This window comes from Triturus cristatus, chromosome 10, assembly GCF_964204655.1.
Source record: "Triturus cristatus chromosome 10, aTriCri1.1, whole genome shotgun sequence".
NCBI classification, from domain to species: Eukaryota; Metazoa; Chordata; class Amphibia; order Caudata; family Salamandridae; genus Triturus; species Triturus cristatus.
The window spans coordinates 787378163-787405107 of NC_140593.1; the positions used below are offsets into that span (position 1 = coordinate 787378163).

General features: G+C 42.0%; 1 long non-coding RNA gene across 1 annotated transcript in view; it reads left to right on the plus strand.

Annotated features, from left to right (window-relative positions):
* The window catches only part of LOC146790000 (uncharacterized), a 198706-nt gene that overhangs the window by 100984 nt on the left and 70777 nt on the right, over positions 1 to 26945 (plus strand). The window contains exon 2 of the long non-coding RNA XR_014969889.1: positions 7004 to 7169. This is a non-coding gene — a long non-coding RNA (uncharacterized LOC146790000). The remainder of the gene's footprint in view (positions 1 to 7003; positions 7170 to 26945) is intronic.

Below are 26945 nucleotides of genomic sequence, written 5' to 3' on the forward strand. Positions count from 1 at the left end.
CCACATGTTTCTTCCTCTTTCTGCACCACTCTTGCTTTTTTCTGCACTTCTCTTGCTTCTTTCGGCACCTCCCTTTCTTTTTTCTACACCCTCTTGCCTCTATCTGCACCTCTCCTGCCTCTTTCGCACCTCTCTTGCCTATTTCTGCACATTTCCTCCTCTTTCTTCAACTCTCTTGCCTTTTTCTGTGCTTCTCTAGCCTTTTATAAAGGAACAACGTTGGGTCGCAGTGGCACCCACCCTGATTGATCACGTTGCCTTGAAGAGCGATAGAGGGGTGCCCCCGAAGCCCTGCTGTGTCCAGGCCCATGGTGCGTGCCTCCCAGGGTCTGCCTCAGTTCATGCCATCTCCCATGTTCACTTCTGGTCTCAGGGCATTTCTTCATGGTCATCACAGCTTGCTCTGACCTCTTAATCCTCAGTCTCTGAACAATGTAGTTATTCCCACAGGGGCCCAGGGCAGGTTTGATTGCTCTGGCACTACACTTCCTTCCCGAATCCTGCCTCACAGTGCCAAGGACGTCACAAGTGCACGGCCTGCTGGATACCCCGTGAGCCCTGGGGGGAGGCCGTCCTGTGTCCCCTACTTGTAGCGGTACCATCAAATGCTTCGAAGAACTTCTGGGGCTGGGCCTACCTCATTGGCCGCTGGTGCTCGTTGGCCCAGCCTTCCCTTGCTCCGTATTGGGTACCGAGATCTGTCCTCTCGTTCCCTCCCCCCGGGTGTCCCGACTCACTTGGTCCAGCCAGATCGTGTCCCCAGGGTAGAGTCTCCATTTCTTCCTAGCCCAGTGTGGACCCTCTTTATGGTGGGGAGTGCCGCGTCCCCGACTGCGTTCGCATGGGCGTGTGTCTACTGTGGCCCGTGGCTTTCAGGTAGGCCTGGGCTAATATTTCATTCCGTTCGCAGAAATTGCGATAATTTGACATTTTCGCGTTCCGCGGAAAGCACGAAAATGTCAAAATTTCCGCATTCCGCAGCTTGGCGATAATTTGTTTCTTGCTCGCGCTGTAAAATAATACATTCTCGCGCACACGCGATCACCTTACCTGAATCCCTGCGTTCGCCGACAAGTTTTCTTGATCCGGTCGCGTTCTACATGAGCTGTTGTATTGTTTTTAGCCATTTGCGCTGTCTCGCCACAGTTCGCGCCCGCAGTGACGTCATGCGTCGCGCGATCACGTCTTTCTTCTTGCGATCATGCACCGTGAGACAATTGAAAACAAGATGGCCGCGCCCTCGAGCAACCACATGGGTAAGTTGGCGAGCCGCAACCATGCAGAAAATCTCGCGAACATGCGGGAAAAAAACTTCCTCATCTTCGCGATATTTCCGCGTGTTTGCGATAATTTGTAACAGTTTCGCGATAATTTGCGAAAGTGGATTTCGCAAATTCTGCCCACCCCTACTTTCAGGCTGCTTGTGGCATCTGGCAGCGCACTGTTTTCCTCCACTTTACCACATCTCCACTTGCTCCTCAGCTTTGCCGGCCCTCCGTGACTCTTGGCAATATCGTCCTGGTATTGGCAGCAGGCTGTTTTGTCAGGATTAATGTTAGGCCTCTGTGGAGAACCTCACTCACCCAGCTGCCATGATTTGCGTTCAAGCCACGCTCCCTGCTTCACCCCTGCTTTTGATGTTTTTAGCACAGTTTCTGGGGGCTGCTGGTGTTGTTCGCTTGTCGGGGTAAGCTTAACTCCTTTGATGTCCCATAATAGCTCTTCCTCTTCACCAAACCAGTCTGGGTCTAAGGAGCCAGCTTCAAAAACTTACAACAGCAACTCCTCCACCTGTCCAGTTGATAATGTAGCAGCAGCCCTAGGCGCACTGGGACCAGCAGCATGTCCAGGCCGATCTTTCTGGAGTGCCATTTCAAGTCGAATAGTGGTAATATCTGACAAAGGATACCTATTGGTCTGTGAGCCTTGAACACCATCAATCTGCTCCATATTCTCCTCCTCTTCCTCTGATTAGCTACTGGCCACTGAAAGAGAAACTAAGGCCTCAAGAGCTTCTTGAATCTCATAAAGCTTCTGTGAGGAGCCCACAGGTGCCTGCTGCTTGCCAATACTCAATCTCTCTCCCTCATCTTCAACATGCCTAGCCTTTGTCGTACTCACAGTAAGTATCTCCTCCTGGCATGGTGGCACCCATGAGGCTTCATCATGCTTTACATTACCACTCCTTGGAGCTGTGGTATCCGGGCTGCTAAGCCATTACCCCTGCAATTTTTCGCCATGTCTTCAGCAGTTTGATTGCTTGAGCAACGAGCCCTTAATGGTTCAGAGGTGGCCAGACTTCCAATTGGGTTGTCATGAGTAGACCAGTCATTGTCCAGACTAATGTTCAAGCCAGAACAGCCCTTACTACCATGATCAGCCCCCTCTCACAAAGTATTTGGAATTGCATAGACTGTAATAGATTTCTGCACAGGAAGGGGGTTGACCACCTTAGTGGTGCATAACTCTTTTTGGTAATCTGAGGCCCAGAAGAAATGTTTTGGTTGGCACGCTCTCCTTTGCACTCATAGAACAGCTGATACTGAGCCCCTCCACAACCCTCTCACCTGAGACTCCTTACTGGCCTCCTAATGTAATATAGGGGTGCACACTTTTATTAAAGTTGTCCCTGGTACAGGCCTCTTGGTGCTTGAGGCACCCTCAGAGAACACCCACCACGATGGATCTCTGAAGCACAATTCTCCTGGGCCAATTAGCAGTCAGAACACTGGCTTCCTTTGGACAGTGATCAAAGCGTTGTTGTGGCACAAACAACCCAAACCAAGCAATCCATATCTCATCCCAGGCCAGTCCAAGAAGCATGCACCGTTAGACCCCCAAGTGTCAGCCCCTCTCCACACAGTCAAGGCTGCCGCACCCCAGCTTCACCAGGAGAGGCAGTTCTGTGTGTCGTTCTGTGAAGCAGATTCTCACTAACCACCCAGTGGTTGAAGTGGGTGGGATCAGTAGAGTACGGCGTGCCCCTACCTTTTAAATTGAATAGAATCTGTCACCCTACTTGTTTTATTTAAAAAATACGTCCCAGGATGGCAGAAATAGCCAATACCTATAGATAACGTTTGGACGCTCTTTTTTGTTTGGGGACTGGGTGGACAGAGAAGGAAAAGGACTCTGTCCCTTCTTTTCCATAGAAGACAAGGGCAGTGCCAACTTCTGTTCTGCTGCCCTCCACCCCTCTCTCTCTTTCTTCCTCTTCCTCTTATTCACTTTCTTTTTGTCTCTGTCTTGTTCCTCCTCACTTGCTGAAATACGTGACTAAAAGAAACAGCTCTCACCCTCTCTTTCCTCTCCTTTTCTTCATTTGTTCCCCTGTGAAATTGATCGAAAAAATAAAGAAACACTTTTGCTGGAAATGTCATCTTTTTCTTGCATTTTTCTATTGCAACGTGCAGCCTCGGAAAGAAGAGACAAAAAGGTTAAAAATATGAAAAATAACGAAATCGAGACAGTTTGGTCGCAAAATGTCCACATTGGTTTTATTCATAACAAAACATATTAGCACCACTTTACATAGTTTGCCAGTGAAGCCCTACTTTCCTTTTCCCATATTTCTTTGAACAACATTGTTTCCCTGGGTGGGAAAGTGCACCATTTCTAGAGGTACTGAAATACCTGATTAATGCCTGGAGTAGAAAATATTAAATGTGATCCTTATCAGCTGTTTTCCCTATTTCAGTTTATAAAATGTGTACCGCAGCTCTGTGTTCAGAGATACGGTTTGTAAGGATAGAAGGAATGGACATTTCAATGGGTCCCTTCAGGGCCCTGTAGTCATGTCTTTAACTTTTCAGACAAAAACACTGATTGATTTCTGAATAATAAGTGTAAAAGCATTACAGTAACCATGTTGTTGCTGCTTACATTTCACATGCGTTACTTAATACTGCACTCCCTATGAGTTTTCGCTTTTGCCAGGATGTTCCTTTTTTTTTTTGGCAGCATATAACTCTTGGACATAATTTGAATTGAGTCGCATCCAAGTGTTAATAGAGGGGAACAATTGTGTTAAAGTTGAAAGCAGTGCCAGTTTCTCAGGGTGGGGCGAGATGGTTTTCAGTGGGGGTGATGATGTGGCACTATGGACAGAGCTGCTGAATTTGGAGCTGGGAAACCAAGTTCAGCCTTCATGATCAGTCCACCAGACCACTGTTTTGAGGGAGCACATTTCTATGCTAGACCTTAAAAGGCACCTCTAGACCTTAGAAGCCCTGGTGTCTTAGCACCAGCAGGTGGATTCTAGTGGTGGCAAATGTGGGTTAACCTTGAAGTCCTGGCCACCACAACCCATACTGAAGTTCACCTCCAGTCGTGCGGGCAGGCCTATGAAGCAGCACACCCTAAAGCGGCAGTGACTCTGTAACTGAGGTCACAGGACACTTGAGGCCAGTTTGGCTCACCCATTGAGACCTCCATTTGACTTGTTTCAGCAATAGTAGAGCTACTCACCAGGGATCGGCAATGCAGGATTTTCATGCACACCAAACTAAGTTCACAAACTTCACTGTCTCTCTGCTTCATGCACAAGCACTTTTAACATGTGCTGTCTACTTTGGGGCCACTGGAATTATGCAGCAATATAGGACAACATTTTGTCACAGTGTTGACTAAATTATTCAGCTAAAATATTCAGCAAAAAAAGGCTGCAGCGTAATGTGGTACATTTTATGATACTTTATTATTTTGACATTTTTACAGATACTAACAGTCGCTGCAAATATTTTGCCTTATTAGTACTAGTGTAATATACAAACGTAGCAGCGTGAAAGGTGAGCAGTCAACCTTTGCAAAGGGCCCTCCACTGTGCAGCAACACAAGTCACATTTTTTTTACTTTTGTTCCATTTGAGCTGCAAACATTTTTTTTGTTAAAATCATCAGATTATGCAGCAGATGATGTATCATTTGTTAAATATGGCAGAGCCATAATTATGTGGAAGCATTTGCAAACTAAGATATTTTTCCATGCAGTTCAGTTCAGTTCAAATCCCTTTATTCAATTCTTTAGAATCATAAAAGTTTACACATATAGACAGAAAAAACAATTAAAAGCATTTACAAAGTTTGCACATGTTCCCTTCCATAAATCTTGGTATACCAGCAGAAATTAATCAACTTTAAAATCATTATACCCTTCCCCAACACAATTTATACAATTGACTAATTATTAATAGTGCCTACAATAAGTACAACATTTAGATTCCTTTCACAATTCATAGCGTTACTGATTGAAAATGCACTTCTAATAAACCTAAGCACTGCACTTGAAATTGCAGCCGCAGATAATGACCTCAGATAGTCAAAGCCCACCTGATAGGAACAGGGCCGAATAGCTTTCAGTATAGGCTTAATAAAGCGTGCTCTAGGGTCTGTATAAAGTGAACAAAACAGCATGAAGTGCATTGTACTTTGTTTGGCCAGATTGTTACAGGGACAGGAGGCTAGTCTCTCACACCAGCCAACCTGTTTAGGATAGGCCACTAAAAAGTGCAATGTGCCCAACCGTAATCTAGTCAACAAAAAACACGATTGTACATGCAAGGTAAAAGACAGGTAAAATTGCTGGTGTCTTAATGTCCCACCATCTAACATTCCCTGGTCCTGGTTAGACATACCTAATTCAATACCGTATGCATTTTTTATAATCGTTTTCATTTTAGATTGGATGGTATCTGGATTATTGTAATATTCATCTTGGCCAATTTTATAAAAGGTATCCTTAACATAATGTACATTTTATGATACTGTATTATTTTGACATTTTTACAGATACTAACAGTCGCTGCAAAGATTTTGCCTTATTAGTACTAGTGTAATATACAAATGCAGCAGTGTGAAAGGTGAGCAGCCAACCTTTGCAAAGGGCCCTCCACTTTGCAGCAACACAAGTCACATGTTTTGTAACTTTTGATCCATTTGAGCTTCAAACATTTTTTGTTGTTAAAATCATCAGATTATGCAGCAGATGATGTATTATTTGGCAAATATGACAGAGCCATAATTATGTGGAAGCATTTGCAAACTAGGATATTTTTCCATTCATATTTGAACTGCTCTTGTGAAAAAAGGGAGGACAAGTGCTAATAACAGAAACTGGATGGCTCGGAGATAAAAAATCTTGTAATTCCACTTTTAAGCATATTTGAGAAATTCTGTGATTGGAAACGTATTCCACTTTGAGCATGTATTTAATGTCAAAAACTGTTGTTAAGCCTTATATCCATTGGTTGAATTAAATAAGGTAAAAAGCTGTACCTGGTCAGTGAAATGGGAAACAAATACTAAAAATTGGGATGTTTTGTTCTTTCTGACCACATCTCTGACTCCACCCACTGACCCAATGCTCCGGTTATTCCCACACTTTGATTCTCCACCCACAGCTCCTCAACATTTTTTCCCCACTTTGACCACTCTAACCCCCCCGCATCGGCATGTACCTGCAGTCCCATGCCATCTGATTAGCAGCGCCAAATTAATAGCTATTCACAGTCCTCTAAATAGGAATTATTTAACTTTCATTGCCAAACTATCTTATCCTCTTGCGGCATACCGGTTCGGTCCTGATTATGCTCAGTGTCAATTTTAGGGCCTTTGCTTCTTCATCGCCTCTGCATTCGTGCCTAGCCAACCAGCTGGGAACTAGGCAGGGAGGTCCACTCTGCCATTTGCAGCGCGCCGCCATCACATGCTCTATCAAAGGAGTTTGTAAATCATTGCAAGTTTCCAAATCATTGAAATTATAGATGCAAGCCGCTCAGTTTAGTTCCACTGTGTCATGAAATCAGTTTCAGGGTGAGCCCTGCCCAGCACCTGCTGAATTTAATCACTGACTCTTGAGTGGGTGGCTTGTGCTATCCAGTTTGTATTATGATGAATGATTGTTTAGCTTCTGGAGGCATCCTTCATTATGATTATTAAAAGGTTTGCTACATCACAGATATTAGTAGAACTTTCTCCTGTTTATATTTTGTTTTTTGCCTTGCTAGAAGGGCGGCAAACTCACCGTTGGACACAAGATCCGTTCGAGCAGCCGATGAGAATGATATAGTTGTGAGGAGGGCTGCTTCAAAAAGTTCGTCAACTTTGAAAAAGATAAAGGAATCTGTTAAAGCAAAGAAATCCATAGAAGATAGAGATTAATTCCAAAAAAAGGTGGGAATTTTCAAAAGTTTTTCAAAAATGCTGTGACCTTAAAGGTACCCAAAAATGTTTATCTTGACCATGCACTAGCCTCTTTATTTGGTTGTTCCTTACATCTATAACTGAAATTGCATTGCAACCAAAAGACAGATCTGATTGTCATATTGATATATTTGTAATCTAATATTACCAGTTAATAATTTCATCTTTTTGACAGAGCTCAAATAATGTAGTTTCTAAATGGAGGAAAATAGAATTCCTTAATTATGTTAAGTGGTCGTCTGTGCTGCTATAGTAAATTTGAAAATTCTTTTTATACATGTACTTCATTTTAATGAAACCACATAGCTTTCATTGACAGTAACAGAGGGTGAAAACCACTAGCTAATAGTGTACAGATGTGTCTGAAAAAACACCGAAAAATTTGTCATTTATCTGAGCAATTAACATTGAGGGTTTCTGTGCCATTCAGTTTGGATGACATGAACAACTTGAGCCCAAGTTGATGCTGATGGATCAGAGACAGTGATGTGCTCTTCAGGGCTATAGTCATTCTGAACAAGAAGAGATTGATATGCTTCCTTGTGTACTGTGTGGGGCTTCACACTCATATATCAATCTGGTAACTATGGAAATCTTTCATATGAATGTCTGAAACAGTTGCTGACGGGGAACTTTCTTTCAAAACAAAACCTTGATTAGGAAAGATATCCAATCCAATCCAAAAGACGTTATTCGGATAGCACAATATCCATAAAAGTAGAGCATTTACAACATTAAAATCACAGTAAAATAATTGCAATGGAATGATCACAAATTCATAGTGTAAGGAACAAGAAACAGATAGACTTCACAATAAAAACATTTACAGTGGCATAATCAGAAGTTCATTATAATAAGAACAAAATACAGAGGGGCTTCATGGATTACACATCCATTTTCTAGCCTCAAAAGCTATTTGTAAAAAAGTACCAACACGCAAAATCAATTCATCATTTTCCAATTTTAGTATACTACTGAATGCATCGGCTAATTGAATAGGTAACATTAAAAAAAATGGAATTAGCAGCCATTGTGCATATTTTATGTAGTACTTGCAGAAAAATAAAAAATGTAAAAGTGTCTGGCCACTTTGTCCATCACATGGTCAGGGCAGGGAATCGGGTTTTGCATTATACCCAAGGGGAACACAGAGCAAGTATTTTACAGTCACAGCCCTTAAACGAAAGAGGAGTCTTATCTCGCAATGCAACATCGATAATGTAATATAGCTGGGTAAGCAGTGTTCAGTTTGCTCAATGGGTATGAAACTAACAACAGTTTGTTTCTTTAGTTCCCTCTCTAATCTTTCCGGGCTGTAAAGTGCATACAGTACGGACCTAACAACTTTTTTGTCTACTGTCTCAGAAGTGTTCAGGTTTAAGAACAGCCCTTCAAAATTAACATTTTCCAAGCTATTCTTCACCCCAGCTAGCCATGGGATAACCATCCCTTTTTCACAGCTAATGCAATCTTCTATTATCTCCCTAGTGAGAGATACTTACAGGGTTTTTCATTATGGCTAGCCAAAACAGTGCGGGACAGGCCTGATGAAATCTTAAATGTAATTCAGCATTAGTTCACTATGGCATATATACTGAGGAGTAGAGATTGGTGCACCCAGGAGCTTGCTGCAGAATATATTTTCTTCCTTTTGAACATTGGGGCATTTAACAATACCCCAAATCTCTGAGCCATAGGTTGCTATAGGGATGCACTGTGATTGAAAAATCTTCAATATCTTTAAAAGCGCCCCAGGATCTTTTTGGGCGAGGAAGGCTGAGGATAGAATTGGTGGCCTTTGAGAACTTATTCTTACAAAACACCACATGGTCAGACCCGCTGCCGTTCACAGCAAAGACCAACCCCAGGTATGGGAAAGTGCTAGTGCAAGTTAATTTTTGATCGCCCCCAGAGATAGAGCTTAGGGGATATTACCTTGGCCCATAGGACATTATAAATGATTTGCTAGAATTAGTGCTCAAATCTAAACTAGTCATAAAGTCTGTGAAACCCCCGTACTAAAGTGCGTAGTGCATTTGATGTGCGTCCTATTAAAACCTCATCATCTGTGTATAAAAGCACGGGGAGAGCTCTACCTTTGACTCTGGGTACATCATCGGTGAGTGTGATCAATGATTTATGCAAATTATTAATGTAAATGATCAAAATAAGGGGGACTAATACGCACCCTTTGCCTTACCCCTCTGCTTATATTAATATCATAAGACACCTCACCCCCACCGCCAATCCTAACCCGTGCCTTCACATCTATGTGTAGGTAAGCTAAAAAATGCACAAGGAACTCGTCCGGCCATATGCTAAGAGAAAGGACCATAGGCGGTACCTGTTAACAAAATTAAAGGCAGAGGTCAGATTCATAAAACTTAAATCAAGTGGAGAGTGTTGTGCAATGGTGTATTTCCCAATAATCAAATTAAGATTTAGACACTGCTCATTGGTGCCTACTTTGCATATGAATCCTAATTGACATTGCTCTAGAAGGTTATTATCCTCAGCCAAAGTTAACATTTTATTGTATAAAACTCTACCTAAAATTTTAAGAGTGTTATCAATTAAAGAAATCCGCCTGTAGCAGTTCGGTTGTGAGCTGTCGCCCTTTTTAAAAATTGGGACAATGATGCTATTGGACCATGACTTTGGCAATGAAGCATTAGTTAAATTATTGAAAACATTTAGCAATAGTGGGGCCCAAAAATCTGGGTTGTTTTTGATGAGGTTGATGGGTAACCCATCCGGGCCTGGGGCTTTATTACCCACGCTCTGACAGATGGCCTCCTAAACCTCTATTATCTACATTGGGACCATGTATGGAATCCTATGTTTGAAGAGGTCGAGTTCCAATGCAGGCGCCAAAAAATTAAGGAAAAATTACCTTCTCAGGTTGCACTTCTTATATTGCAGCTTATGGGAGATAATGTCTGACCCATTGTTCATAGATCTTTAACGGCAGTCCAAAATAAATCCCCATTTTTTGTGCTAGCAGCATTAACAAGCGCGTCTCAGTGATAATTTAGTAGTTCTTCCTTCCTTTTAGCGATGGCCAACTTGTACTTCTGCCTCGTCAACTTAACCAATGGATTATTCCTCGGGCTATGTATAGGACCTTACGTAACTGCCCATTAGCCTTTGAGCATTCATGCTTGAACCATCTAGGATCACGTTTCGCTATAATCATTGGTTTTGACAGCAAGAATTTATTGGCTCCACAAAGATCGGTAAAAGCATTAGTTACATCAGGGTGTGGGTCCGAAGTTAAAAAGGCTCAAGTTATCCCTGACCATTGAAAAAAATAAGTCAGTTTTGTTAACCCCTTGCCACACCAGTCTTAGGTTATCCGTGGAAGGTGATAGATAGAGGTGGCTAAGGTGTTGCTATCCAATTTGCTAGACAATGGGTTCTGGTCTACCCCATTAGTTCTGCTGGGTCTGGTACCACTGCTCGCAATGGGATTGGGCTGTGGGGTAGTAGCCAAATCATCAATATGTGTCGTGTCATGCCTGTTAGAAGGGGGTTGAGAGCGTCCCCTGTCTTGTCCGCATTTAGTGCGCATGCTACTTGCGGGTGCGGGTGCTCTAATGGTAGGGGGTTGGGTATCATTAATTGAGACACACATTGTGGGAGTAGACCCTCTGCCTCCCACTTTGTCTGTTACAATTTGAGCATTCCCTGCTGATCAGTCAGATCCCCCTATGAGTAGGGCCAAATTGTTTAAACGATCCTGTAATGAGGCAAATTTCACATTTCAAAGTTTACTAATTTATCTGGTCACCATCGCAGCAGCAATGTTAGCAATGGCATCCCCAAGTTTCTCAAGATCTAATATCGCCTCAGTCTGTGTACCAATGGAACAGCTCAAGTTCGTATTAGGAGCTGTCACAGGGGGATCGGAGATTCCAGAAGTGCCAGTGCTTGACGATGGGTGTATCCTGGCAGAACGAAAGGTTCGAGATGGACCAGTGCGGGTTGGCTGTTTCATTTTGGTACAGATAGGCTACCACTCTTTCTCTTCCATTTTACGGCTGGGATTCCCGCAAGTGCAATGGTATCTGGCTGTGACTCAAATATCTCGAGCCTGCTTACACTCCCACTTGTGATTGGAGATGTGTGAGTGCCATTACCATGGGGATGTGGCAGAGGCGGGTCTAGTGCACGGTTGGTTGATATACCTCTGAATTCAGCAATATCCGCTCATCCCTCGGTGCCCAGTGACAAACGGCGCTCCATGAGTTCAATTTCACCCGAAACGATGTTGACCACCCTCTCTAGCATGCTGTTAATGCTATCAGATATCAGGCGTGCAGGTGGAAGCATGGTGCGCTTTCCCAATATGGCAACTCCAAGTTCACTTTTAAACAACACCAGTTGTTAAACCTGCGTGTGGACTTTCCAGGACTTCTCAGGGAATAGGTAAAACGACACTCACCTGTTTTATCGCTGAGTTCCAGGTGCCATTTGGAGCTTGAAAGGGGGTGGCCCAGCCCAGCCTCCTCTGGGCTCTGACGGGTGCAGACAGGCCTGCCCGTGGCCCGGGCAAGCCTGCGCACGTCCCGCGCTGTGAGAGCCCTCAGGAGAATTTAAAGCACCTCCAGGCACTGGATGCTGGCAACGGCGGCGGCGGTAACAAGCCTCAAAGGACCCTGGGGCTTGTAGTCCTAGTCCCGCTCCCCCCTGCAAGGCGGCAACAGTGGCGGCTCAGATACAGGCGTGAAGATTTCTTTTCCACTCCATGAGTCAAAAAGAAGGCAAGTCTATTGATGTATTTATGATAAAAGCAAAATAATAAAAGATCGAGTTCTGCACTTTAATTTCCATAATCACAACAATGAACAGGCTCTAAAATGACAAATCATTGCTGCCTGTGAATCTGACATCTTCGGAAGTTGAGGAGTCACTGTCCAAGGTTGTAGATACATGCTCCCTGAAAGATGATGGCAAACTTGTTTCAGATAAGGATTCTGCTCCCTACACTCAGGCATGTATCCTGAGCTGCAGAACACGTGACAATATTGTGGCAAGAAGTCTCGCTTTCAATCCTTATGTCAAGGTAAGAATGAGAAATGTGTTGATTCATCAGTGACTCCAATCACAGATGACAGAGCAGCTGTGAGAGAGCGATTAAAATGCCATCTTGTACTCATCACAAGCTAAAGAAGGTGGCTACACACCTAGAATCTTCAAGATTATCGGAGGTCATCTGATTTATCACCCTCATGAACTGAACAATCTAAAAAAACAATTGAATAGGAAGTGCCATGGTCATACAGACTCAACAAACAGGTTGTACAAGAACTCGACAACCTCATGAAACTCAATATCATTGAACCTGTACAATGGGATGCTCTACCTTGATGGGTGCTTGCAGGGGAGCCAGCAGGTCTGCGGGGCCATGGGTCTCCCCCTGCAGCCCAAAGGAAAGAATTGTTGTGGGTGCCCCAGGAGAGACCAGGGCACTGACCAAATAAAAGGCCAGGTGGCCAACTCTCAGGCACACGGGAGGGTTGCTGGTTGGGTAACCGGTGGGGCCGCTGGGGCCACAGGGCTCCCCTCACACCACTAAAAATATTAATGTGGGTCTCCAGGTGGGACTAGGACACCCAAACAAAAAAAAGTAAATAATAGCTGCTCATTTATTCACTGCTTCTGGCAAGGAGTGCCCCATAATGGCTTTCATGGGCTAATTTACAAGTGTGTTCCTCCTTTGCGGTGCCCCAGTCTTGGCAGGGTCACCACAAGTGTGCTGAAATGTTGTTGGGACTGAGACAACTGCAGCAGTCCCAAATAAATCATTTTTTAAAATAATCCTATGTTTCCTGGGGTGTAAACAACCTGACTCCAGGAAAGGTTTGTAGTATTTCTAGAGCTGAAGCTTTTGCTGTTCAGCTGAGGATTATAGACCCCCCTCCTCCCCCTTTGTGGATGGTGTTATGACTGCATTATTTGACCTAAGGAGTGTAAAAGAAAAACCCTGGCACTTGTTTTATATGGTTGACAAAGCTCCTAAGTTTGCTTATCATATGTTAATGTGGTGATTCTTTGGCAGAGCTAATAGACTTGTGTTATGTAATGATGTGGGCACACCTTGAGAAAACCTATTGGCTTGTCTTCATATTATGATATAGTGACACTGTGTCATGGCCATTAGACTTACCTTATACATTGATATAGATATCCCCTGACAATGCTAATAGGTTTGCCTACATATACTGATGTGGCGACCCCTTGACAAAGCCAATAGGCTAGCCTTGTATATTGATGTTGTCTCCCTTTGTCAAAGCCAATAGCCTTGCTTTGTATGTTGATGTGGTCACCTCTTGGCAAAGCTAATCAGCCTGCCTTTCATATGCTGATGTGGTGAATCCTTGAAAAAGTCAGCAGACCCACTTTATTAATAATGAAATCCCTTTATTTTGGGATGTGTGGTCCCAATGACTTGCTGTGCAAAGTGGGTTGGCTGCCCTGGTGGGGCTGGACACAGGGCCTGTCTACCACAGGCCAGTCATGTTATAGTTATGTATGGTAGTAAGATCATAATTTGCATTGACAGCTAACAATCCACTCAAGAAAACAAAGAGTAAAGTGATGTCATAGTTAGGTAGGGTTATCAGATTTTACTTTATGTTACGAAACCTCCGAAATTCAATAAAAATGGTTAAACTGAGATTATATATAGGTCTAATATTATCTAATTTTATGTTAAAAATGTAGAAATGCACTGAAATATTCAAAGGGTAAAGAGATCTTAGGTAAGTACAAAAAAATAGAAACAAAAATATCGATGACATAAATATAGATGTAAAAAAATATAGATTTTTATATATATATAAAAAAATATTAAACATGAAATAATAAAATTCATTTAAAAAAAGAAACAGATTTAATATACATTTAACAAAAAGAAGAAATTAACTTAGCCTAAAAAATGTACACACATATATAATAATTATTACATATATTTTCTGTAAAACAATAAATAAATTATTAATTTAAATTTATTTTATAAGTTTCAACATATATAAAAATGTAACAAATTAATATATATATATACATATACCAATAACATATTGGGGCCGATTCCAATCCTGGAAAAAGGCTGTACAAATCGTTGTATGGAGCGTTTTTCCCGTACAACTCGTACCCGGTAAACTTTTCCTACAACCTAGGAAGTACGATTCGTACCGAAAGCCTCTTTCCATACAAATCGTGCAAAAGACCATACAGCTAAAATAAACCGACGATTCTTATCCGGAACAGCTTGCACGCGACTTCTGTATGTATTTAAGCAGCGGTTTCCAGCCCAGCAAGTACGATTCGTCCCTACGGCACTCCGTACGGCTCTTTTCTTATGGGAGCCAAAAACAGCTGAGTCCCCAGGGGTAGGAGTCGTACAGGCATACACCCCCGTGCATTGTGTATGTACGGTGCGTACCCCAACATCGTGTATGTACTGTGTGTACCCCCAACATCGTGTACCCCAACATCGCGTACCCCAACATCGCATACCCCAACATCGCGTATATACGCACTGTACATACGTGATGTTGGGGGTATGCACAGTACATATGCGGTGTTGGGGTATGCGATGTTGGGGTATGCGATGTTGGGGTACACGATGTTGGGGTACGTGATGTTGGGGTACGCAATGTTGGGGTACGTGATGTTGGGGGTATGCACAGTACTTATGCGATGTTGGGGGTACACGATGTTGGGGCATGCGATGTTGGGTTACGCGATGTTGGGGTATGCGATGTTGGGGTATGCAATGTTGGGGTACGCGATGTTGGGGGTACGCACAGTACTTACACGATATTGGGGGGTCGCACAGTACATACGTGATGTTGGGGTACGCACCGCACATACACAACGCACAGGGGTGTATGCCTGTACGACTCGTACCCCTGTACGACTCGCACCCCGGGAACAACTTTTCCCGGGATACGAGTCGTACAAAGTTTGCTTCGTAGCGGGTAATGGCATTCTCCGTGTACGGGACGTTTTCCGTACAAATCGTAAATCGGAAAGCCGGTTCGGATCGTACTAGTACGGTTGGACTGCATTTTTACAATTTGTATGGAAAAGTGTCCGGGTCCGTCTGGTACAACTTTTCCCGATGCGATTTGTAAGGATCGGGCCGATCCGTACAAATTGCATCGGGAAAAGTTGTATTTTTCCCGTACGAATCGTACTTCACGGGTCGGACGGGACTTGGACGATTTGTATGGAAAATTTTACCGATACGAGTCGGCGGGAAAAAAAAATACACGATCGGAATCAGCACCAAAATGTATGTAAAAAAACACTCTATTATTAATTAAAACATTAAACTATTTAAGAGTATTTAAACTTAAATTTCCCCACTCTAATCAATTCAACAGTAGGGAAAGTGTTGGATAGCGGAAGGGTAAAAATTACTATTCCTACTCCATTGAGTGCAACAGTAGGCAAATGTTGGATAGGGGGGCGATAAAATTTAATATTCCCACTCCAGTCAGTGCAATAGTAGGGAAAGTGTTGGGTAGCGGAGGGGTAAAGATTACTATTCCCACTCCAATGAGAGAAACGGTAGGGAATGGGTTGGATAGCGGAGGGGAAAAACTTAATAGTCCCACTCCAATGAGTGCAACAGTAGGGAGAATGTTGGATAGCTGAGGGGTAAAAATGAGTATTCCCACTCCAGTCAGTACAGCAGTAGGGGAAGGGTTGGATAGCGGAGGGGAAAAAATTAATATTCCCACTCCACTGTGTGCAACAGTAAGGAAAGTGTTGGGTAGCGGAGGGGTATAGATTACTATTCCCACTCCAATGAGAGCAACGGTAGGGAATGGGTTGGATAGTGGGGGGTAAAAATTACTATTCCCACCCCAGTGAGTGTAAAGTGTTAGATTGCAGAGGGATAAAAGTTACTATTCCCACTACAGTCAATTCAAAATTAAAAACAAACAAAATATCAACAACAAAAAATATTTGAAAAACAAAATAAATTAAAAATACATAAATATGTTAAAAATTAAAATACAAATATATTTAAGATTAAAAATGAGAAAAAACATATTATAATGTTAAATACATATCACAATAACCTACAATTATTATATTAAATAACATATACAAATAGTTTTCAAACAAAGAAATATTTTCAGTCACTAATTATTTATAAACAAAAACATTACATACATTTATCTCATTTACATCCTACCCTATAACACCACACAATTCACAACCCACATCTAAAATAGAAAAAAAATATTAATAATCAAAAAACAAATGAAAACAAATACAAAATAATTAACTTTCCATCCTTTACCCCTATAATAAACCCAACAGCCCACATCTAAAATTAATTACACAATTCTCATATTTAATTTTCAATGAATAAAATGTTTTCAACTAACAACTAATTATGAATGAATTAAAAATAAAGTACTTCTCACCCTTTACCCCTATAAACCCAACAACCCACATCTAAAATTAATTACACAATTTTCATATTTAATTTTCAATGAATGAAGTGTTTTTAATTAACAACTAATTATTAATCAATTAAAAATAAATTACTTTCCACCCTTTACCCCTATAAACCCCGCAACCTGCACCTAAAATTAACTACCCAATTTCAATATTTAATTTTCAATTAATTATTATTAATTAACAACTTATTAATATTTATTTAAAATTAGATTATGTCCCACCCTGTACCATTATAAACCCCACAACCCGCACCTAAAATTAATTACACCATTTTCATATTAAGTTTCAATTAATTAATGTTAATTAACAAATTAATAATTAATTAAAAATAAATTAATACCCACAATTAACACTATAAAATATCTATTAAATACATTTTAATAAATAATTACTTCCCATCCTTTTCTCCTATAAACCCACAACCCGCTACGGAACTAAAAAACGCAAAATGTATTTAAAATGAAATTAATAACTACTAAAAATGTAACATGTAGTAAAAACATAATCAAAACATATTAAAAAAATACATCACTTACATTCAAAATATATATTAAAATACTTGACACTAATTCAAAAATTGATATTTTAAACAACTATATTTTGGCAAACGATAATATTGACTACTATATTTTTAAAAACAATATTTCTTACCTTAAATTCGATATTCTGGGCCATGATATTCTTGCTGTCAATATTTCCCACTGACGATATTTAGGGCTTAATATTCCTGTACTTCGATAATTCCAACTCAATATTTGGTCTGCATACCCCTCTATACTGCTGATCAATTTACTCTACAATCCAGTACTGTCTTTGACATATGTAAATAATTAATACATGGAACAAAATCATGCTTATATAAAATAATTAGACAGTATCCCACTGCCTTTAGACACACAAGGCACTTTAGCTAGCCGTGCCTCTGGTATCCACATCCTGAGCAACACATTTTCATGTAAAGTCCATGACCTCTGGATATCCAAGCCCCATTAAGTGACCAAGCCTACACTACACACAACCTTCACCCTGTGCAAAACTCCTTTTGGAGTGCCCACTCCCCCAGACATCCAATTTGTATTATCTGGTCAAGCCCCTACTATGCACTCCTTTAGCCCTGTGCACTGCGTTCACAGAGAGCTCATTCAGTTGAAACATGGATGTCCCATTAGGTAGACAAGCACCTACTATGCACAGCCTCAACCTTGTGCACAACTATTAATGGATTGGGCACTTCCTGCAGACACCCACGCCACATTAGGTTGGCATATTCATACTACACACAGCCATCACCCTGTGCACAACATTTCATGGACAGCCCACTACCTACAGACTCCCAAACCCTGTTAGGTGGTGAAGGCCCTGCTCTACACAGCCTTTGTCCTGTGTAGAACTCTTCATGGAAAGCCCACACCCTAAAGCCCTATTAGGAGTTCAAGCATGTTGTAAAAACGTACATGCTTTAGCAGTATAGAAGGTACAGAACATTTGCTCTAGAGGTATCTCACTAAATGAAACTCAGTGTCAGAAGTGCTTAGCAAACTGTCACAATCATTGGAAAGCCATCAATTATGGCAAGTGTGCAAGTTATAGTTATTTCAGTTACCTATAGTTAGTGACCTTTAGTGTTTTTGGGAGTTTAAAATGGGCACTTTAACCTTTGTTTTTTTTCAGTGAATTTCTTTTGTTTTGTTTTGAATGCAGGGTATTACCATGTCTAACTATAACAGTAGTTTAACCTTTGCTTTATTCACTGAATTTCTAGAGTCTTTTAACAAGTGAGATGTTAGTACCATACTTAACTATTCCAACCCTGCACAGCACACAGCCTTTGGTTGTGAACAGCATGGGATTGGATGCCTAACTATCCACAGGTTTACCAGCCACCTCCACACATGACCTTCAGCCAGGCACAGCTTGGATTTGGGTACTGGGCCTGGCCTGTGATGATGTCGTGCAGCCAACTCCACACAGGCGGCAAGCCAGCCATCGTGGCTAACCCTCCCCCATGGTCAAGCAACAGCACTTGACACCCTCCCAACTTTTTTTTTTCTTGTTTTCTTCCCACAGTAATCTTGTGGTAATTTTGCAGCACTACCAGAAATTTTCACAGGGAGGCTGCACTGAGTCCCTGAGTCCACAGCAATGCAGAAATGTTTCTTTCACTTTGAACATAGGGGTCTCGCTGGGACCCTTTTCCCACAAGGGACAGTGGGCAGGGAACCCTTGCCCTGACCCCTTATATGTTGCTTTATTTTTTATCTTGAAGGCGCTGAGACTGAGTCTCTAAGTTCATAATAGTGGCCACATTTTTCTTCATGTTGTGGTCAACCATTCACAAGTCTCCCGACCAGCTTAGTAGAAGGCTACATTTGTTGTTTTGCCCTTGGTATTCCCTTGGGAGTAGTACAGCCTGTCTGCGGTGAGGCAAATCAACTGATGCCACCCTGCCCATGTATTTATTCTAAAATGATGGCCGCCATTATTTTTCTTTTTTTCTGCAATCCTGCGGGTTGGGTCGGGTTGGGTCCTCAAAAGTGTTTAGAAACTCTAGTGGGAGCGGCAGTTTAAAACTAGAGCATTCTGATTGGCCCAGACAGCTTTAGTTCCCTTGGTCCAATTCGCTCCTGCATGAGCTGAACTTCCGCAGAAGTGAGAACTCTGATTTGCTGTTGCGAACATGAGAAAAATGTTGCTAGCAACCATTACAGGACTCCGGGACTTCGTCTCCTGTCCTGATGTTAAAAAAAAATAATATAAGTTGGCAGCGTAGTAATCTTGTGCCCCCTATGCCCCATGGGGGGACCTGGAGGAACCCTCCCACTGGGGCCAAAGTAAAACAAAAATTCGGCAATATTTGCTGCGATCCTGCAAGAGTTCTGCCAAAACAAAAATGGTACCTTGGGCAACATTTTTTACCTATAGGCCCTGTAGAGCCCACCCATGGGACCACATTGTTTCTTTAGGGGAGGGGCTGTACGCCCCCTCCCTGAGCCATTGTAGGCCGCAGTGAGCCAATCCCGGGACCACTTTCCTTAAGGTGAGGGGGCCCCTCCCCAAGCCTTTATAGGACTGAGGGAGCCCACCCACAGGGCTGAAATTTGTATAAAAAGGGCTGGGCCATGTGCCCCCCAACGCAAGCCTCCAAAGGCCCCAGGGATCCCATCCCCAGGGCTGGAGTCCACTCCTGGCATCAATATGCCAGAAAAAGGTGAGGGGGCTCTGCAGCCCCCAACCCCAAGCCTTTAAAGACCTCATCCCTGTGGTCTGCCAAACTTTTTAAAAGGAAAGGGTGTCATGCAGCCTCACTTCCTGACCCTTCTATGGCCTTGCAAATCCCATCCCCCGGGGCTAGCTCACATGGTGTATCCCGAGGAACCCAACTGGGACCCAACAGTTTTCTTGCCTGCAAGTAAAAGTAGAAGGAGCACTATCTTAATTAATTAATTAGTCAACCTCATGGGTTACATTTCTAAAGTCATATTTCTTTATATATCCAACAATCCATAGAAACAAAAATCAATATATCAGGGAGAAAGAAACCTAAAAAATGAGTCAATTTCTTGTTTTGTGTATATGTAGATGTTTTTTTTCTTTTATTAGCCATTTCATATGAACACACAAATACAGCCAACACGTTTCATCCTACCATAGAGGGACTTCTTCAGGGTTGTTAAAAAACATTTAACACAAGCAAACACATTACAAATACTTCACAGATAAGTTAACATAAGTTAATATTAATTAGTTGAAGTTTATTATATATCATCTATATATACATTGTCACATGTCATGACATACAAAACAATGCTTTAATGTTTGACTATATATTATCTGCCAGTGTATATGTATTGCAATGTTTTTAACATTATTTAAATGCTATTGTCAATGTATGGGTCAACTTATCTGTGAAGTATATGTACTGTATTTGTTTGTGTTATATGTTTTTTAACAGCCCTGAAGAAGTCAGTATATGTATGTATAGTGGGACTAAACACGTTCGCTGTATTTGTGTTTTCACTATATAAAACAGCTCATAAAAGAAAAAAAGTCTATGGAAATACAAATTAAGATATTGCCTCATTTTTTTGGTTCTTCTCCCTGATATTTTGGCTTCTGTTTCTATGGATTGTTGGATATGTATTGAAATCTGACGTTTGGAATGTAACTCATGAGTTTGACTAATAAATTAATTAAGATAGTTCACCTTCTACTTTTACTTGTGTGAATTTAAATATTGGGGTGTTTATTACAGTTGACACTTGGAGTGAGCACATCATTACTAGGAACTTCACAGAGTGAAGCTGTATATATCACAACTGTTTTTCTTTTTGTATCTGAACAGTTTCCTTACCTGCACTGGCACAGGCAGGGAAACTTGTGTTTGCACCCACCTGACAGGAGCATTTTTAAATCCCTCTCCACATTGGAACAAACACTGAGGGGTCACCACCGCCAGCCATGCTGTGGTGGTCCTTCCATATGCCGACCACCAGTTTCCCCCTGCCAAATTAGGATGGCGGGAGGAATCTCACTGCGAACGTGGCAGTCGCAAAGACGGTCCGCCACGGAACCGCCACAGGCAATCCTCCAGATTGCCTGGTCGAGCGGTCTTCACTGGTAAAATGGCAGCGGTGCCTAGCAGGAACCGTCCGGCAGGTTACGAGGAAGGAGACAGCCTTTCCATGGTGGTGGAACCGCCATGGAAATGCTGGGAGGGATTGGGTTTGGGGGCCCGGTCCGGGCCCCCCTTGTGTTGGGGGAGGCCAGGGTGCACTTGGGGGGTACCTCCCTACATTTCACAGCACCATGTGGCAGGCACCGAGAGGTGCCTGCCACATGGTGCTGTGAAATGCACAACATGGCATTTTTGCATTGCCGCAGGTGCTGCTGTCAGCAGCCCCCGCTGCAATGTTAAGATGCAGGATCCAACTGCCACGGTGGCGGTCGCATCCTGATCCGGTGTGCGGGACCTCCGCATGTATTGCGTAGGGACCCGGTTTACACCAGGATGGCGAACGGACTCCAGTCCGTCCGCCATCCTAATGAGCCCCAAAGTCTGCTCCCAGCCGACAGGAGCTTTGAAAATGCTCCTGCCAGCTGGAAGCAGACATTTGACCTGTTTCCCTGCCGGCACTGATGCGGGCAGGGATACATAGTAAGAGATTGCTCTTGCCCAGAAGGAGCAGCATATGTAGCTGCTTCCTTCCAGGCAGGATCAATGCTTTCTCCCACAGCATGCGTGGAGCCACCTTTGGCTGTGGGGGCCATTTGGCTCCCCTGCAACGTGCTACATTGTGGATAGTGGGCACCAGAGCCCCCACCTTTAAATAGTGTATAGGCCACCCACCCCTTTATAAAACAAATACGGCCCTGGAGGATGGGGTCCTTAGAGACTTTTAAAGGCTTGGGGAGGAAGGCCAAATGGACCTCTTTAAAAAAAATGCCCTTGGCATTGGAGCCTCAGGGCCTAATAAGGCTCGGGGAGGCAGCCACTTGGTCCCCGTCCCCTTTAAAAAACATAAAGCCATAGGCGATGGAGTACCCAGGGCCTAATGAGGCTAGGGGATGGGGATCATATTGCCCCCTTCCCTTGTAAAGAAAAAATGGCCCTAGGGGGTGGTGTGCTAAGGGCCTAGGAAGAGTCTGGGTGCCATGCCGCCCACCTTAAAAAAAGGCAATGGGGATGGGGTCTCCAAGGGCTAATGAGGCTTGGGGAGAGGAGCTGCGAGACCCCCTCCTTTTTTTATTATGTTTGGCCCTGTGGCATGGGGTCCCTTGAGCCCGAAGGCCAATTCTATGCTGCTGACACCAAAGGCTGTACATAGTACGGGGTTGGCAGCCTCCTGGGGGTTTGGCTGCAGGGCCTGGCGGCAGGTAAAGACCTATAATCAACCCCTGCTGTGCACAGCCAAATGCTGCATGCAGCATAGGGTTAGCTGCCTGCGGCGAGTTGGAAACACGGCCTGGCTGCAACACAGGTCATGCAGCTAACCCCATGAAATGAACGAGCAAAGGTCATGGGTGGTGTGGGGTTGGCTACCTCTTGGTGGTTGACTAAGGGAGTTAGATGCAGAGCCTGGCTGACATCTAGTCCCTCCGGCCAACTTAAGCCATGTGCACTGAAAGGCAGTGCTCAATGTCAGGTTGGCTGCGTGCAGGGGGGTGGCTGCCTCTGGGTGGGTTGCCAACTCCCTGCTGTGCATGGCCAAAGCCTATAGATAGTGTGGGGTTGGCTGCCTGTGGGGGTATGATGCAGGGTATGGCCAGAGGTCAGGCCCTCTAGTCAAACCCCCGCCTTTTGTGGTAAAAGAACTTGCAAAGCTGGGGGTTGGTTTTATAATATGGTAATAACACTTTACTTTATGCTAAAATAATCCACACCAAAGTTTAAATTAACATTATATAAGGTACAATAAAAAATCTGTTTTTGTTTAAAAAATCCTTAGAAATTGACTGAAAAAAACACAAGTTAGAGTAATTTTATAGTTAGATGAATATGTCAGTGACAACATTAACTCCACAGGAGCCTGTTATTTTTCAAATATTGCCACCGATTTTGCAGAGCCTCCACTAATTTGCTGCAAAATAAAAAATAAAGAAACACTTTTGGCACCAGGCATAGGAGGTCACGGCGTCCCTACCCTGCCCCCTTATGTCTTTTTTTCAAATTTTTTTAGAACTCGGGACTGAGTCCGAGTCCTAAGATGGCAGCAGCTATATCGCTGTTGATGTGCTGGCAGCCTATCAGATATCTCCAATAGATCTACTGGGTTTGCTGATCCTCTGCAGTATGATATAGTCAAGGTTTTTGAGCAATAATTGCTCGAAAACCACTGAATGGATTTACACCAAATGACAAAAAGCACTCTTTGTGGCCCAACATTTAGTTCTTTGCCAAATGTGATGTAAATCTGTTCAGTGGTTTTGGCTGTAGCTGTGTCTAAAGTTTCTATGGAAATATGAATCGGGGAAAACTGTTTTAGAATCCCCTTTTTTCTCCGGCACCTGCGTGCTGGATCAACCCAAAACATTTCAGTTAGGAGCTGAGGTGGAAGAACTTTTTTGGGGAAAGTTTAGTGAAGATTCATCAAACAGTGTCAAAGTTATTAGGAAAACAAAACATGTTTTTCCCGTAAAAACATAGTACTAACTGTAACTACCCAGTATGTATGGAGGTGCACAAGTTATAATAATTAGAAAGTGTTGCATAAATTAAATGTATAAGTTTAAAAATGTACATTTTTGTGTACTTTCTCTTTTGTTTGTAGATATTGAATGTAAAAAGCTATATTAATTTAAAGGTGGTGCTCAAGTTATGAATTTAAGTTATAACTATAACTTAAGAATTTCTAATATATTTGTATTTAAAGTTTGGTTTGTACAGTAAGAATAAATACATTTTTCACAAGTATAAGAAAGGTTTTAACCTTAGTTTATTCATTGAATTTCAATGATTTTGAATTTTTTATAAAAAAATGTTGAAATAGTGGAGTTTACCTTCCTCGACTGGAGTGTTATTAAGAGTGGAGTGTGGTAAAGAAGAGTGTTTGAGAGTGTTGTAAAGTGTACTGTTATAGACCATAGTGTTTTAGAGTGGAACTGAGTAGAATGTGGTACAGTGGAGTGGCATACAGTGGAATAGAGTATCGTAGAATAGATTTACAGGGTAGTGGTGCAGAGTGGTTTGGAGTAGAGTGGAATATTGTAGAGTACAATACAATGGAGCTGAGAAGAGTGGAGTGGCCTAACGTACATTGGAGTAAATTGTTATAAATTGGAGTGGTATCTTGTATAGTACAGTGGTACGTGTATCGTGGAGTGTTAGAAAGTGTCATAGAGTTGAGTAGAATGTTGTGCACTGGGGTGTAGGGGCATAAAGTGGAGTAGAGGGTTGTACAATGTAGTGTAAGGCCATGAAGTGGAGTATAATGTTGTATGATGGCACAGAGTATAGTAATGTTTTGTAGAGTGGAGTTGTATAGAGTGAAGTACAGTGGGGTACAGTGAGGTGGTGTAGAGGAGAATGTTGTACAGTGCCGTAGAGTGGGATAAAGTGTCATGCATTGGAGTAGAGTGTAATGTAGTTCAGTGGAATGGCATAACATTGAGTAGAGTGGCGTGTTCTCGAGTATAGTGGCGTGGAATCGAGTAGAGTGGAGTGGCATAGTATATAATAGAATAATGTACTGTAGAGTGGTGTGGTGTGTGGTCTGGACTGCTGTGTTGTAGAGTGTCAGAATGTATCATAGAGTGGAGTAGAGTAGTGTGTCATAGCGCAAATAAAGAAAGTGGAATGAGGTAAAGTACATTAGAGTGCAGTACAATATAGTAGAGTGGAATGGAAAGATTGCCATACACCTGAATGACATAAAACAGCATAGAGGGGAGTGTCATAGAGTGCAGTAATAGAGAACTGTGGATTAGTCTCTGATAGAGAAAAGTATATTAACTGGGGTGAAACAACACAAAGGGAGTTGGCTAGAGTTGTTGTAGAGTCTTATAAAGTGTTACAGCGTAAAGTTGAGTGTTGTACAGTGGCATTGAGAGGAATAAACTCTTGTATACATTAGTGCTATGAAGTGAAGTATAGCATGGTACAGTGGAGGTGCGTTAACTTTTGTTGAGTGGAGTATAGTGTTGAGCAGAGCATCATGGAGTGGTGAGGCGTGAAGTTGGGTAGAGTAGAGTGCCATAGATTGGAGTAGCATACAGTGGAGTGGCATAGAGTGGAGTCGCTTAGAGTGAAGTTTATAGAATAGAGTTATGTACAGTGGAATATAAAAGAGTACAGTGTTGTAGACTAGAGTGGCATACAGTGGAGTGTTGTTTTTGCAGCGGCTTAGAGTGTAATGGCATATAGAGGAATAGCGCACAGTGGAGTGACGTAGAGTGGAATGGGTTAGATTGGGTTTGCGTACACTAGAATAGCATAAAGAAGAGATGTGTACAGGGGAGTAGTGTTGAGTGGATTATCATACATTGGAATAGCGTACACTTTAGTAGCATACACTGAAATAGCTTACAGTAGAGTGGAGTGGCATTAACTGGAGTGCTGTAGAGCGGAGCGCTGTAGAGTGGTTCAATGACATAATATATAAGCCCTGAAAATTGTGATATAAATATTGTGTCAAAAATATCGTTTTCGTATACATGTAATGGTAAGTACGAAAATATTGAAAAAAACTTTTTTTTACGTTAATATTGTAAAAATATGTGCAAAATGTTGTTTTATAATATAAACATATATATATATTTATATCATTAAAAATAGTAAAACTTTCTAACTTCTATTATTAATATATTGTTAATTGAAGATATTTAAACAGTATTTAAAGATATATAATATAAATATATAATTATTTAAACACACATCTATTTATGTGTGTATGTTGATCTACACATATATAAATTAAAATTATCATTAAAACGAATAATTGTAATTTATAGTATAATTTTTTGTTTTTTATTTACTAATATAACAAATATACACACACACACACACATACACACGCATGCATGTAAAAATAAAAATAAAAACCATAACAATTACCTAGAACAAATTTTAAAACATTCCTAATTTAATTGTATATACAAATTAAACAATCCCAAAAATATGTTTTACTAAAAATATCTTACAAATAAAACATTTCTTAATATAAACCACATAATAATATATATTTTAACAATACTAACAAAACTATTACGTTTCAGAAATAATAAATATTCTATTCCCACCCCGGTCGGTGCAATATTAGGGAAAGCGCTGGACTCAAGAGCGGGAGAAATTGCCATTCCCCTGCCAGTCTGTGTAACAGTAAGGAAAGAATTGGACTCAGGAGGGATAAAATGTACTTTTCCCATTCCAGTCTATGCAACACTAGGGAAAATGTTGGACCAAGCAGGGGTAAAATGTATTATTCCCACTCCAGTCAGTGCCAAAGTAGGGAAAGCGTTGGACTCATAATGGGTACATTTTACTATTCCCACTCCAGTCTATGCAACAGTGGATCCCAACTGCCTACCCATCTCTTCAGTAGGTTGACTTGATATATCTGACCTGTCCTTCCAGAATGGGGTACTGCTACCCTATAAGTAACCAGGGTCACATGGGCTAATACCACATATGGACCTTGCCACTTTGTCAACAGCTTGTTATCCAGAGAGGGAAGGAGGAGGAGGACCTTTTCACCAACCTGAAAGTTCCTCAATACTTAGGAATATGGGGGAGTTTACCCGCTGACCTTGGACAGACGCCTCACA